The sequence below is a fragment of the Euwallacea fornicatus genome, chromosome 15 (genome assembly GCF_040115645.1).
Source record: "Euwallacea fornicatus isolate EFF26 chromosome 15, ASM4011564v1, whole genome shotgun sequence".
Taxonomy (NCBI): domain Eukaryota; kingdom Metazoa; phylum Arthropoda; class Insecta; order Coleoptera; family Curculionidae; genus Euwallacea; species Euwallacea fornicatus.
The window spans coordinates 717,208-732,926 of NC_089555.1; positions in this window are offsets into that span (position 1 = coordinate 717,208).

Sequence of the window (15,719 nt, forward strand, 5' to 3'; positions counted from 1 at the left end):
AAGCTTTACCGAACCCACGATCGTATAAATTGTTCGTCTCAGAATCACTCCTGGACTCACCCCTTCAAGCTTGGCCACGTAGCGAAATGACACCCTGCATCTAGGTACTCGGAAATCTGGGGGTTTCCAAACGGAACAGTGTCACAAGCGAAGTGGATGTTTTCCGTGAAAATAAGTCATTGAAATAATTAAAGAGCATTTAGTATCTGCTCATAGCATGACGTGTCGTTTAGAGCGATCATCGAACCGCGCTCATTAATTCTTAAATACCTGCAATTTCCCTTCGCAAATGTACATTATTTTTTAAAGTGGAGTTTATGAAAGAGGCAATTGAATAATAAATCGTACAATAAATTTTTGATAATTTTATGTACGCAATAATGACAAAAACCTCACTTTTCTCCGAGCATCTGCCGGATTCCCAAAAAGAACCCTGTGTCTCTCCCATCCAGCTCATATTTTCGATTCGGTTGAAACTATAGGTTTTTTGCTCCTTCCGCGGAGGTCATTAATAGTCTCCAATATTGAGTGATGCATCATTGCACAGAAAATGGTAAAAAAGCGAACGGGCAGGAACTAGATATGAGCCAGCCAACTGAATTATGCCGCAGGAGGCCGCGGATTTTCCGAAAATGAAAAATAACACAGTCGGGCTTAGAGCCTCGCTCTATGGTCAAGTTATTTATATGTCCCACAATTTGTGTATCTCTCTATTTCCTTATAATCCCTACCTGCCGTTTTGTTATTGGACAGTTCAAATGCAGTTTATTGGGAATTTTTCGTGATGTTAATAAGGGAAGTGCACCGTACACTGCGCTTTGACTTTAATTATACATATACGGAATCGTTCAAATAAAATTTAAAGTTGGACCCTGCTATTTAGCATAATATTCCTGTTTCGCCCGACCGACAGGCCGATTGCTAATCCGTGCACTCATCGCGAGAAGGGCTCCTGCTTAGGGCCCTTTTAAATTAGAACAGAGCTGTATTTAAGAATTTCTTTAAACAGCGGATTCAGCGAAACGAAACCGGATTGAATATGCTGTCCGACCACCTTTTGCCTATCAACGGGTGTCGTTCACCAATTTGTCCAGGAGCGGTGGCTCAATTCCAATCAAGATCGTTAGTTAGTACAATCTTCCTTCACCACTTAATCAAGAAAAAAGAACAAACTTTGTTTAAATGGAAGAAGTGGTAAGAGTTTCTACGACTCCTTAAAATATTGAGACTTCGTTTCACCACATAAGCGTGTAGTTCCTGTCAATTGAACGGAGTCCTGTCCTGAAGCCGTGGACTAACCCCTTCATCATCTCGAAAGACGTAATTATAATATTTCCCTAATAAGCAAGACAGAGACAGAAGTGACTCACGCAAAAGTAAATTATACATTGAAAAGGCTTTAATATAATGAATTCATTCATATGCATGAGTCGAGAGAATGCCGCGCGCGGCAATATTTGGCCCCGGCGTCGTAATGAAATGAATTTATGCAAGGCTGTAATGCGGGGATGTTTAGCATACAGCCCTTGCCGAAACATCGAACTGTGTGTCGGGGAATCTGCCCCTTCCTATTCCACAACGGCCTTCCACGACATTACGACGTGATGCCCCGAATATTGGATATTAATTGTACCAATCGTGACATTGTCGTTGGTCCGTTCCTGAGGCCTGGATGCGATTTCCACTACCGCTTTTAAATTGCTCCGAAGACCGAGTTTTCCATCATCATCACAACTATGAGCATTTTCCTCTGTCGCAAAACTTTACATTAAAGCTCCCTTATCGACTAGTGTGATCGAGTGTATAGCTCTAACGGTATAATTAGCTACATAGCTGAGATCGAGTGAGGTAATTAGAGAAAATGTTACGTTTAATTGCTAATTGAGTTTCTGGCCGGGGCGATGTGACTCCAAATTTTAATTACCTAATTACGTGACTGCCACTGCATCAATCGAAGAACGTTATCGGAAGTGGAGAAAGCAGAAAACGGGGTACTAATCACCTGCAGCCCTTTATTATCGCGGATTGAGGGAAATCCTTCGTTATCACAGCGAAAAAATATTGTTTTCCCTGGATAAGTACGCCGTCGAATCAATAAGGCAATGCACGCTCTAGATTAGCGATTGAAAAGAGAGGGGCCCACAGAAAAGGGACGAAGGGCGCCGATATATCGGATTTTAAAAATTTCGTTCGTCCATCCCCGGGGGTCGGTGCATCAACGGTTTAGACCACGTTAGGCGAGAGGTTTAGTCAGGAATCCAATGATTTCTCTCTGGGGGAACAGCCTCGAAAACAAATCAAACCCGATTCGGGTTTACGTTCGAGGACGTTCTTCATCTAATTCAATAGAACAATTTTTTTCACAGCGGACACCCTATATATTAGGAGAAGAGGGGAGACGAGGAACGAGCCAGGAGATTTACTTCCGTTCCGCATGCTTCTGAAAGTTCACAAAAGAGGATGCATCTAAGTTTAGTTAATTTTCAGACTTCGACCATCAATATCTCCGAAATGTGCGGATAAAACTGCCCGAAAATATTCATCGACGGACTCCATAAAAGACCGCCCAAACAGGGTTGTAATATCTCCTTTGCTTTCCCAGACATGGGGTCACTTTGTAAGGAAAGCCATTAACCCGGAGAGATATTTCTAGGTCAAAGTATATTTCCAGTATAATCGAATTTGTTTGGAGAAACGCTCAGAATGAGCACTACATAGACGATTTTCGGTCCGGACTCGTTGCTGGCATAAAGAGTTTTGGGATATTTGTCTACCACCAAGGAGGCAGTGACAGAGGCATTAAAAAGGCGACCCCTGGTTGGGGGAAGTCGATCGGTGAGATATCCTAAAAAAGGTTTTCTCCAACAAACTCTCCAATGGCAAAAAATCGCAGCTGAAGGGTAAGACGTCGGTTGAGGCCCCGCTCTGCCCTCGTTTTTCAAATTTAGCTGCTCGGGAATTTGCCAGTTTTTTCGTCGGTTTGTAAATAAAATTTTATAAGTATTTACTCTTCCTCTGCTTTCAGGCATTAGAAGTGGCTGTTAATCATGCACACACGCATTAAGGGGATCGACTTATGTCCCCGGACTACATCACCCCATTTTTCCCATATTTTTTCATCCCTTCCGACAGCCACCCCCTCCGGCCAACATCAGCGACGGGGACCTCTATTGGTTAATGCCGATTGGTTTTTTCCCTTTTTTTAATTTTTAATGTGTACAGATTTATTGTTATATGTAGTTATGACTTTCCCGGGCCCATATATACATTATTTACAGATGAATATTTATTTTCAGCTGCAGACATTTTTTATATAAAAATGATGCATATCGAAATTAAGCGCTCTGGTTTTTTTTCGTATTTTTATAGGCGTTTGCGTTTTTTCCTGTTTGTTGCATTTTAATTTTGATTGGCGATTTTTAGCGTTAGTCCTAGATGTTTTCGGAAAAAGAATCATTGAAGTTTTCAAGGGGGCGAACAATGGAAAGTTTTGGGAGACGCGAGAGCAGGATGCGCGATACCTGTGGAATTTTGGGGAATTTCGGCTGAAATTTGCAGGAGAAAAATGCCGAAACTTAAACTAATAAACTTGGAAATTGGTAAGTTCCCTTCGTCAAAATGTGGGACGCTTTTGACCGGAGCAATGCAGGAGTTTATTTAACGTTCCAAAATAAATGCGGCCCTGATAAAAAAAACGGTCGGAATGTTTTTTATGTCGATAAAATTTATTTTTATTTTTACGTATGCGCAAAATGTAATTTGTTTTTTTTTCTATGCGTCGGAAAAATTCCCGGGCCACGGACCGATGTGAAAAAAAATTTAATTGTGAATACGTTTAAGCATATTTCTATTTTGATATACAGTTTCAATTAAAAATTAACATGTATTGTTGGATTTTTCGTCGGATAAAAATTATTTTAATGTTTTTTTTTTTTTTTATTTTCGCAAACGGAATCAATTTGGACTTTTTAATTAAATATCTATGAGGCCGGACCGGCGAGGATGGAATACATTTTTTCCAATATTATTAATTCAATAAAAATAATTTATTACAAATATTGCGTTGGATGAAATAAAAGAAATAATTCGATATTATTTAATTATAATATGAGCTCGCCCGGCTTAAAAATATTCACTTGAAAAATATATTAAAAATTGACAATATTAACAATTTTCCCATCCGCATCGATTGAGGAAGAAATTAACTGCAGCCCGTTGGAGACGAATGCGGGTATGGACCCTTTTCATCGGATTATTTAGAATTAAAAAATGCGTCCTTAGGGTAACCAGACATTCTGTCAAATATCAGAATTGGGGCACCAGAGACGTAATATACGCTTCGATTTTGAATGGAAAGCAAGAGGTCGAGACGCCTAATGGGTCTCGGTGCCGCTTTCTGCCACGAAGAAAATCTTCAAACGACACCTGGCCTGGCGTTCTGGCCACTGGGCAGTCTGGAATTTACCGAAGCGCCTCTGTCACTCTCTTCAACTTAGGAGAGGACTGCAAGAATCTTCAGTCTTTAGAGCTCCCCTGATCTCATAAAATTTCAAAAAAATCTACTATTTCTTTAAATCATCTTGGCCCAGTTGTTTCGCCCTTACTGAAATCGACTGCCTTTCTAATGCCTTCGACCCCCCCCCAAACCGTTCGGTTTGCGTCCTTTTAATTTACAAGGCAACGTCACTCTTCCTCTTATCAACCACTTGGTCTCTGCCCTTCTGGCCCCACTGCGTGGTGGTACCTCTCGTGAGAAACAAACTTAGCAGAAATCTTCACCTTTTCCTTCAGCACTGGAAATTGTCTCGGCGCTGCTCTGTGCGTTGCGATATCCATACCTCTTTTGTTCATGGCCGTCCTCAGACGTGCGACCCCTTCATTCTTTTTTTGCCATTTCTTGTCGTACTTGCTAATGCCTGGTTGGTTTCTGACGTTGCTTTGGCAAGGATTGATCCATTGCATTTCCACCTTTCAGCCCAGGGCGCCTGTCACCTCTCCATCCCTCCTCCGGGGGTGCTTTCGCCGAGTCGGCAGAGGAAGAACGTGAGGATATGAACTGTCTCTCACCTTTCCAGTATTGAGCCCAGCCATGTTTCCGTGAGTAATCTTCGGAAGCTTGCTAGTATTCGTACACGCATGGAGGTCAGCAAGCAAGCTTAAACCACTCAGATAGAAATTACGACCACTTGCAGTTGACTTAAGAGTGAACATCCCTGGTGCCTGCCTGAAGTTGCATTAACGGTCCTCCTCCGAATGCGGAAGATCGAAAGGAGTGATTTTGTACCCTTTGGAGTGTAAGGAGGCGCCGTAGCTTCGATAAGAATAACAATGCTGGCCGTGATAGATTGACTTCGGCGCTTTCTAGGAACTTGCTTCCTGTTTGGTCCTTCGAACAGGATGACTTTTCTACCAGCTGGAGGCCTTTTTGGTTTGGGTCAGCCTGCAAAGTCTGGATCCAAAGAGGACGTTAATAGATATAAGGGAGCTTTGTTCAGTTTTCGCAGTCGAATTTTATACGTTGCGGAAAGTCGCAACGTATATAGGAAAAATTTGATATCTTATTACTACACAAAAGATTTGTACACACGGTGCGACATGTCATCATGGAGAGATATTGGGCGACGATAGTTTTCCGCCAAATATTAAGAGATGCTGCTAGACCCATGGTCAAAAACGTACCGTTTCCGATATACAGGGTGGAAAAATTTCACGCTGTTTCTCATATTTTGCATTTTCCTTCTGCACGCCTTGAGTTAATTTTTTTAATTTCGCGCATTTTTTTATTTAAGGCCCTCTACAGGATGTCCCAGAAACATTGGTGCAAATTAGTACGGGGTGAGAGAACGTTGAAAAATACTGCTATTAAGCTGAACACGTCTCACATAAAACTTGTTCCTTTTCGATCTACAGGGTATCGAAATTAAAAGACTTTTTGTAACTTATCGATAAATCTTATATTTTGCAAGTTTTTGAGGTGAAATTTTGCCCAAAGAGGTTTTTGGATGCAACAAATTTGTCTATAGGGCCCATTTTTAATGGGCTGATGGGCGGCGTCACCCACGTCGTGCACGTGTTTTGTAAAACTACTGTAACTTTGTAAGTATACCTCGTAGCCTAATTTTTTAAATAAATTTGGAAAGACGAGACACTTTTACAAAGAACAAATATACTTAAGAAAAGTGCGTATCTCTAACGGTTCTCGAGATATTTTAGCTTGCATTTCGCGCTGCGTATGCTGCGGTTTCCTAGTAGTAATGCTGTTTGACAGGCAGCCCACGATTTGTCAGTTGTTGGCCTACCACATTTATAACATCCCGTATAAAAAGATGTCAATGCTGTCGATACCCATGTACGGGGTGTCACGTTGCTCTGGATTAGGTAGAGTCTCGTGCTCCCTACCTTTTTTTGGAACACTCCGTATGAATTGTAATACCAAGTTGAATGTCTGTCCATGGAAAATGGTGCGTTTTCACCATCTACTAGTATTTTTTATTATTATGCGGAGTGCTTCCGCTCCCTGAAATATCTCCATGATGGTACGTTACAACCTGTATAATCTTCTTCCAGCCAGCTTCTGGGCAGAAACGTCAGTAATCACCTTGGTAGTGGCACCAAGAAAAAAGTACGAGGTAACGAGATCCCAGGGAGACGTCCCCGAGAAGGCTCATGCTACTGCGTCACCTCGATTGAGTCCGCTCAACCACCCCACGCGGCCTCCTAACATCAACCCTCGTAGTGACTGAGTCAGAACAATCTCAGGGATTCTCAAATCGAATTTCGCAGCCCTTTTTAGCCGCATTTTGCAGAACAAAACTGCCTCAGCTAAAGCCCTGTCTGAATGGCTCAAAAGCCGAGATAGCCATTGGTTGAAATGGTCTATCCAAATCAAGTTAATCTCACACGATTGGACGGTATTACAAGGCATGATAATTTGACAGTAATCGTTAGTCGGTAATTGCCCATCAAGCTTATTAAACTGACCCGATTTCACATCACAAGCAAAAATTACCAAGTATTAATCACGGAAATCTGACGGGGTAATTGTTAGCCTTCTCAATAAAGTATCGGTGTTTCAATACTGAGGAATTTAATGGAAAAGGAGTTTAAATTATGCTAAGCAAAAGATTATGTAAACATAAGTCATTAAGGAAGCTTGTTCGATTAAAAGTTTATAATGACCAGGGGCCAGTCTTGATCATAATTCATCCAGTGCTTATTAGTCGCTGTTAAAGAGGAAAGAATTTTGATTTGCTAATAGATTAATGGAAATTCAATCATCTCATGTGGCATTCTGCGAGAGCCAAAGAAATATCTTCATAGCGGAAGGTTTGCAATGGTCAGGTTGGTCAGTTAAAAAAAAAAAACATATGTATTTGCCAAAGGGACGGAAAAAACTCCCTTAGGGGCCGAATTACTAAGCTTGAAAAAGCTTTGAAATCACTGGCGTATCATGGCGTTCTAAAATTCCGCATTTTCTTCTTCCATTTCGTTTGTTCGCTATGTGTTATTTGCGTCGAAAATCTAGGGGGTAATTGGCGAAGGGGGTTGTTGCAGTGTTGCTCCTTCCTCCCTCGTTTCTCATTTATTCAACCTCCTCTGGCGGTGGTGTTTTCATTAAAACTGATTATTTCACTCCATCTCCGTCTAACCTTTTTTTTGAGTTTTTTGGAGTTTTTTTTGAGTTTGGAGGATGGATGAGCATCTCAGATTCTGTGGTAGTGGGGTGTTGTCGATGCATTCCTCCTTCTCCCTTCGTGCTCATTCCTTCCACCACCCCTGTCGCTGCGGTTTTCGTCGAGATTAATTATTTGATTATTTTATACATATTAATAGTACTAACAATAATATTTCGAATAATTACATTGATTTCATCTCTGTCTCTCCCATTGCAGCATTACGAGGCTCTGGTTTGGTGGGCGGTTTGCCTCAAACGTCTACGGGTGACGAATGAGGTGGGGCCGTTGCTTCATTCTTCTTTCCTCCCTCATCCCTCATTTCTTCTACCACCTGTGTCGCTGCGATTTTCGTTCGAGTTTATTATTCGTGTTCATCTTTGCGTCTCTCAGCGAAACGGTACCAAACCGTGGTTCGGTGCGTGGATGTTATTTCCATTACAAGTCTCGGGGTACACGGCGAGGGGGGCTGTTGCTGCGTTCTCCCCTCCTCCTTCCTTCATCGTTTCTTCTATGTCCCCCATCGCCGTCGTTTGCATTTTTTTTTTAAATTTATTTATTTTATTACGATTATGATATTATATGATTATTTAACTCCATCTCAGTCTCTCGCATTGAAGTAGCTTCAGACCATGGTTTTGGGGGTCGGTGTTATTTCCGCCAAAAATCGAGGAGTGCGCGACGCCGGGAGGTCTCTGCCGAATTCCTCCTTCCTCCTTCTCCCCACATTTCTTCTGCGTCCTCCGATGCTGCGGTTTTCGTTAAAATTGATTGTTTGATTTCATCTCCGTCTCTCCCATCGAAACATTGCAAGGCCATTATTATTTATTGATCAATTATCAGAACAGCCCTGTTATGTTAATCTAATATCCCCCGATGCCATTAATTAATTTGTAGAAAGTAGTATCAGTTGCAATAATAATAACACTGTAATCTAGGTTTCATGTATTATTTCCCACCTAAACGGGGACCGGCTTGAGGAATTTTCATAAAAATCCGTTCAGAGAAACGAGTTTCTTAATTATATTAGACCAGTTGATAATAATTACAAATTTAAATCAAAGTGTCAACTAATATTATTGACTCGTTTGGAGTGCAATGCAAGGCACGCAGCTTAGAAAATCAGCCTTATGCATTAATACATGAGAAGCAGCCTTATGCTGGCAATGGACCTTCGGAGATACATTCAAAAATCCTGAGCATTTGAAGCGATTCACTTCCGTCAGGAACGGAATTCCTCATCATCGGAGGAAAGCTCCACTGGGAGCTTCGAGATGCCGCACCATCGCAACATATATACATACATATATATATATATATATATATTCGAGGATAAAACGTTATTATTTCCCTGTTTATTTAAATTAACCTGCAATAATCGTAATTTTTCATTACCATGTCTGCAGGCATTAAATCGTTCTCCATATGTGACACTTCCAGATCATGTTTCGTGAGTGATACCCTCAGATTTTCACGCTCGTAAGTTGTCCCAGAATTATCAAGGAAATGGAGTTTTAGCGGTAATTATTGTTAAATCTTCTGTAGGAATTTTGATGTTTTTGTATCCCTCAGGAATTACGCCTGGATAAGTTCGGCCGAGACGAAGAGGCGGATGCTGCTGGTGGCGCTGCTACGGAGGGACTGTGGCTCCCAACGGGAGGGCGCTGGGTGCGGGGTAAGTGCCAAAACTCTTAATAAGACCATTTTATAATGGCAATGGTACTAATTTATTCCGAACTCTCTGCGGCGCGTATAAATGGGTCTAAATTCAATTACCAGATCAGCAATAGAAATTAAGCCGAGCTCGTTCTGAAAGTTATTACTTTAATTACCTCCCAATGTATAAATATCAAACTTTTAGCGATTTTTCTTGACGCTCAGTTTATTAGGTCTACTTTAACTATTTATTTCATTGCCCGCGATATTTAAACTGTTTTTGATACCAAGTGGACAGGTTTATGTACCCGATAGCGCGTTCGCCCGTACATAACTAACTATCACATAGTGAGACGATTTAATTCCGAATCGATTCATATATACAACGAAATAAATTGCGAAAGTTGTATACGAAAATCCACCTGATCGAACAATCGCGATCGTGATTTTTATTGGACATTTTTATGGGAGTAATTGAAGTTTGGCAATTTCGGAGAGACCGCACTTTAAATGAAACATCGAGTGCGCCTTTTTCCCGCAAAAACGCATTAAAATCGGACAAAATGTAAATGAAAATTCAACCGCAGAAACGAATAGCCAAGTCAAATCATCAAACACAATAAAAGTCCGCATGAGGGCCCTTTTTTTTTGGTTTCACTGTAGATCACATCGGGGCGTAGGAAATGATGATAAACTGGACGGAGGGGCCGTGAGTGACGAAGAGTGCCGCATCTTCTCGGGCGTTCAGGTGACGCTGACGGGTTTTCTTCCTGCCAAAGAAGGTAAAACGGTCATTTGCTACAACCGGCAGTTTCTTGCATTGTGCATCGAGGATCATCCGGTGGTCTCGTTCTTTGCGGTTACCGGGTCTTTGTCTGGCCGTTTCACCGGCCATCCCATCGGTTTTGGTCGGCTCAATTTTCCTTCGGGTCTCGCAGCCAGACCTTCGCACGTCTTCCAGGCAGTCCGATGAGAGGAACAGCTCGGCCCGCAACAGTTCCCGAAGCGGCGAGATCCGAAGAGTTGACGACGTACCCTCAACCTCTACCACGAAGATAATTTGTTCGCGTTTCCTTCGTTTTTCTTCTTCCATTTATGTCCATTTACTCGGTTTTCATTAAGGAAATTACTTACGGATTTAGACATTCCGAACTTCTTTTTTCCGTGTAGCTGCGCTAAAATGGGGCCTAACGTCTTGCTTCTCTGCATCAGAGACGGTCATCCTTACACGTAAAAAGTGAACGCTTGTTTTGAATATCTAAATCAGTTGAGGATATGCTTAGTTAACATCAATTAAATTCATTTAAATTCAGAATATAGGACGAATCGACAGTAATTGAATGTCTGTTTGAAATAAAAGATCAATTGAACTAGTGCCTGTTCGTCTTGCGCATTTTCTTGCCGGAAATGGACCCCGCGAGCAGTTCTTCAGCACGAGAATTCACCATTCTTAAGTCAGTAAAAAAAGCTACTCGCGATAAGTAGGACTCTCGTTCCAACGCGACATTTACTTGACAGAACCGCAGGAAACGAAAAAATGGGCCGTTTCAGTGCAGAACAATAAAAATACATAAATAATACACAGGAAATTAAACGAATTAATATTTAATTAATTCTGAGTTGTCCATTAGTAGACCAGGACGATGGTCATAGAAAACGACCTTCATCTCCGATCGCTGGAACCAGCGGCCACTTCCAGCCTCTGGCTCCCTCTACCGAGCTATGGAGAGACAACGCTCCGTTCGGTCTTATTGGATTCGTCCCGTCAGGTAATCTCAGCTGCCTAGTCGGGGATTTTGAAGGGAGAAAGATCGTATTTACCACCAGAGGTACTCACTCCCAATGCCCCCACCCCTCGTCCGTACCCCCCGCAGCTGTGAAGTGCTTATGATGATCACATGTTAGGTCGCTGCCTCATCCGGCTTTTTCTTTCATGGCTTTTGAGGCGGTTAGTTCACGTAAGACCAAGTTAGAAATCGCATTGTCCGAAGTAATGCCGTGAGGCGGCTCCGGACACGAGGAGAGCGGGTATTGTCGGTCAGTAATTCCAGGACGAGAACGTCAATTCGGGCACAAAGAGGACACATAAGATCGCCTCGGGCCAAGTGCTCAGTCTGGTAACCAGATCAATTTTGGAAAGAAAAAGTTAGTTCAGATTAATTCAGGCAATTGGGGAGTGCAAAGGGGATGGGGACTTATTCACTCAGGTCTCGGTTCTCTCGCTGCCTCGTGGCGTCTCGCGACTTGTACTTGAGGTTCGGGTCATAATGATGCGCTTCACGACTTTGGGGTGTAACGCATTATCGCTGAGCACTGGGAGCGATTCAATATTGAGTGATCGATACCATTTTGTTCAACAATTGGTGAAGTCGTTTCGGAATGTTTTGATTTTCATTTGAAACTCGAATAATTAACATATTAACACCGGTAAACGGCATTACGCATTTTATGTGTAACACACAAGCAATGAGATTTAATTCAACTCGTTCGTTTACGGATTCGCTCGCCAGCTCGCAAAGCCATAATAAATTCATATACTTTATGCGTTAATAACTGCTATTTCTGGTGTTTACGTACCTCTAAGTTTTGACTTAAAAGTTGAATTATTGGAAAATTAACATGAAATCGGGCATTAAACGTTACATATGTAACGCGCACGTAAAGTGGTTCCATTTGACTTGTCCATTTACCTAATAGCTATATTTTTTAAATATTTAAATAATTTCAAAATATCAACAATCTTACGCGTCCAGCGGTGCCTCGGGGCGCGTTTTACCACGCCAAAAATCGTCTTGAAGCTTTGAAACTGCCGTTATACAGGGTGTTCCGTGACAGTGCGTGAAACGTTCGGGGCGAGAATTTTAGGGAAATAAGATGCCATGACCGTGGATTCGTTCTCGCTTTTTGCCTGAAATACCGGGTGATATATATTTTTTGCTCTTTCCTGATAAATCCGTCCCGGCGTTAAATAATATTATGAAAATCGGAGAGCGTAAAATAGGTGTAGAAACACATTTTTCAAGGGGAAAATGGCGTTTTCAATTTCGCCAGTGGCGTTCCCATCGATGCGACCCCAAATGTTTCAATCACAAAACGCGGAACGCCCCTGTTTTTTTGATAACAATTCTCAATGCTTCATGTTTACGTGAAAAAAAGATATCTGGAATATTTTTCACAACGTTGACCGTTTTCATGGATAAAAAAACACAGCAATCAGCGACTGAGGAATCGCATAGGAGTAATTTGTTCGTTTAACACAACACCAGGGATTTTTCATATAATATGTGATAATGCGCGATAATATGTGAAAAAGCGCACGCATCACCTTGTTTACTTGTTTTTTTATAAGTAACGTAATACGCCTAATTTAGTCTTGTCGGTTTAGTATTAGTTAGAAAATAACGTTTTTTTTCCACGAAGTCGGTTAATGTTATGAAAAATATTTACGTCCTTTTTCTCACAGAAGGCTGAAGCATTCGTAAAATTATTTCGACTAAAAAAAACAGCGGCGGGTCACATTTTCTGTTAAAAAGGTTCAGGAACATTTCGAGGGGGGCACTGGTCAAATAGTAGACAAAAATTATGTGGATAGATGCGCCGCTCCAACTATTTTGCTCTCCGAATTTTTCGTAAAAATATCTAATGCCCGTACGGATTCAAGAAGAAAAGCCTTTTTGGAAAATTCATTACCCCGTATTTTAGACAGGAAGAAGGAAGGGACCCACGCTCGTGCGAACTCTTTCTTGCAACCGTCCACCGATTCATCCCCCGATTTTTTGACGTGTTACAAAACACCCTGTGTGAGCCGGATGCTGGAAAATATCGGGTTTTTCCCTAATTCCCTTTGATGCCGCCAAGGGGTTGGAGCCCTTAATTCGGAGCCCTTAATTGTGCTTAATTTTCTAATCGCTATTCAAATTCGTCCAAAAAACTTTCTCCCCGAAGGACTGGCAAGGGCGAAAGGGTGCCTTCACTTAATGCAGATTATTCGAATAATAGAGCCGCGAAAACAATTCCGGAAAGTACCCGAAATTTGATTTTTAGATTGTGTGATATTAACTTTAGGAGTTCATAAGTAAAATATCAAAAAAATTAAACATGCAATTTTTATTGAATTCAATTTTGATTACAACTCCGGTAAAATACAATTTGATATCGAAATTTCTCCCGAATGCCTCGTTTTTTATTAATGGAATAATTAAAGAGATTTAGTTTTTTCGAATAAAAATTAATGGATTTTACATGCAAAATATAAAAAACGCTCCCTCCAATATAATGCTCATATATGCGCGTTCGCTTTTTTTTATTTTGCATACAAAATAAACTGCCTAAAATATTAATTAAGGCTTTATTCGGACTGCAGCCCGCCCCCTAAATGCAGTTTTTTGATTGGCCGATTTAATATTGATAGAAAAATCGCATTTACCGAAGAAAATTGTGTCATTTTAACTCTCATAGAAGGACCAATCCGCAATTTGTTCATCAATTTGGGAGATGAAATTGATTTATTCATTGGACGAGCTTAATGGTCTTAGCTACTAACTTTTAAATATTAAAATTAAGCTTTCTGATGATTAGCCATTGAAATAAGGCGGCTTTTACGGCCGGCTGCATTTAAATTGAGCTTTTTCTGTCTCACGCACTCTGAAGTATTAATTACAGTTTGCGAGATACTGAGATTTGAGCATAATGTTTTGCTAATATAAATGTAAATTCTCGCGTTCATCGGGCTACTTAGCGGGTAACCTCTAGTGGTGTATAAAATTGCGCAATTTTTATCTATATTTACTTTAAAAATCACTTTAGTAGCAACAAGACATTAACAAACATTAATTCGATTCAAAAGGCATTTTGCATACATCCATTTTTTGCGCACTAATTGCGGCAACATTTAAAATTTCCAACCATAATAACAATTAATAACGAACCTAATTGCAGGCGGCCTTTAACAGCTGCACCCTTATGGTGATAATCTATTAATCAGACAGGTAAATAACAATTAATTGATAGCTAAATCAGTGACATCATGGTCAGTCACAACGCGATAGAAAAGAATAAGGTCGAATTAAGGGAAGTACATTCTGAGAAACGCCCGCGGAACAAACTTGGTCAATGTCTCGGGAGTCGGATTCGGCGAGCGGGATCCGCGGGGAACACCGCGGCGCGCGTGATAGGGCCTGCACTGTTGGTTGCATACTCTCGGGCGAGTGCGCTCGTTCACATCGCTATGCCTTTTTGTGTTTTCAGGACTGTTGAAACCTCGGCGATATGCAAGTAAGCCTAATAAGGCGATTGCAACTTATACATAATGTAAACTAAATTTCTTTTCGCCTTATTTCGTATGCATGGAATGGAAAACGCAATAATTACATTAATCCGAACACGTAAAAAACTGGATCGCAGTGTCTTATTTGAGACAAACATGCATTTGATTAAGGGCAATTAAATTTCAGTCGGACAGCGACATTTTTGCATGCGAACCGTTATGGTCGCGGCTGACTCCGTTAACCAGATTTGCAGAAAAATTGAACGAATAAGGCCGATATTGACCCCACCCAAAGGAGGTCCTGCGGCCGTGTTCCAGACAGCGATTTTCAATCTAATCAAAATCGGTAATTTCATTTGCGGCCTGCATAATATCCCATTCTATTAGGAATCAATTACGGCTTAAATTAATTGCACTCATACCGCGTTTTTTTCAATTGTAATGAAATTACTTTATATTGAATTCATATTTTTTAGGGTCAGTTTGATTATTAGCTTTGGGCGTTCGTGGAGATAGCAATCTTGATGGTACCGGGACGTTGGCCTCCCCGCCATTTGAAAGCCTCCATGAAGACCTATCGGGAGGATTGGGTATTGTTTTGTTAGCATTATTATTCAAAAATACGTGGTTTTTTTTTTCAATTTGGGGGACCGTTTCATCAATTCCCGCGCGAGCTATCAGGAAATTCAGGCCGCGTTTGAATAATTAGTCCCTGCTTCGGCCGTTTTTATTTCGCAAATAAATTATGGACGGCCGCCCTTTTCCCTGCACCGGAGGCCACCCAGCCGCCCACCCTCGTGTGCAGTCCGTCCACTGGCGGAGATACGTTCCACCGTTGCATATGTATGATAAGCAGCCGCGAGTTCCTCTACAGTGTGTTGGAAATTCTACTGAAACCGTAATAAAGAGTTTTCCGCCAACGTTTTATATCTCGCTGGGGTGAAATAGCACGCCAGATAAGCGATGGGAGGGTCGAGCTAACCGCGATACACGTAGTTAAACTACAAAGCGAGATTCGAAAATTTGGTGTATCAAAATAATGGAAATTCTTTAGTTTTCTGTATCTAGTGAAAATACAATTTTCTGTTTGACTTTGCGTTAAATTCGATTTAAAACTTTTCACC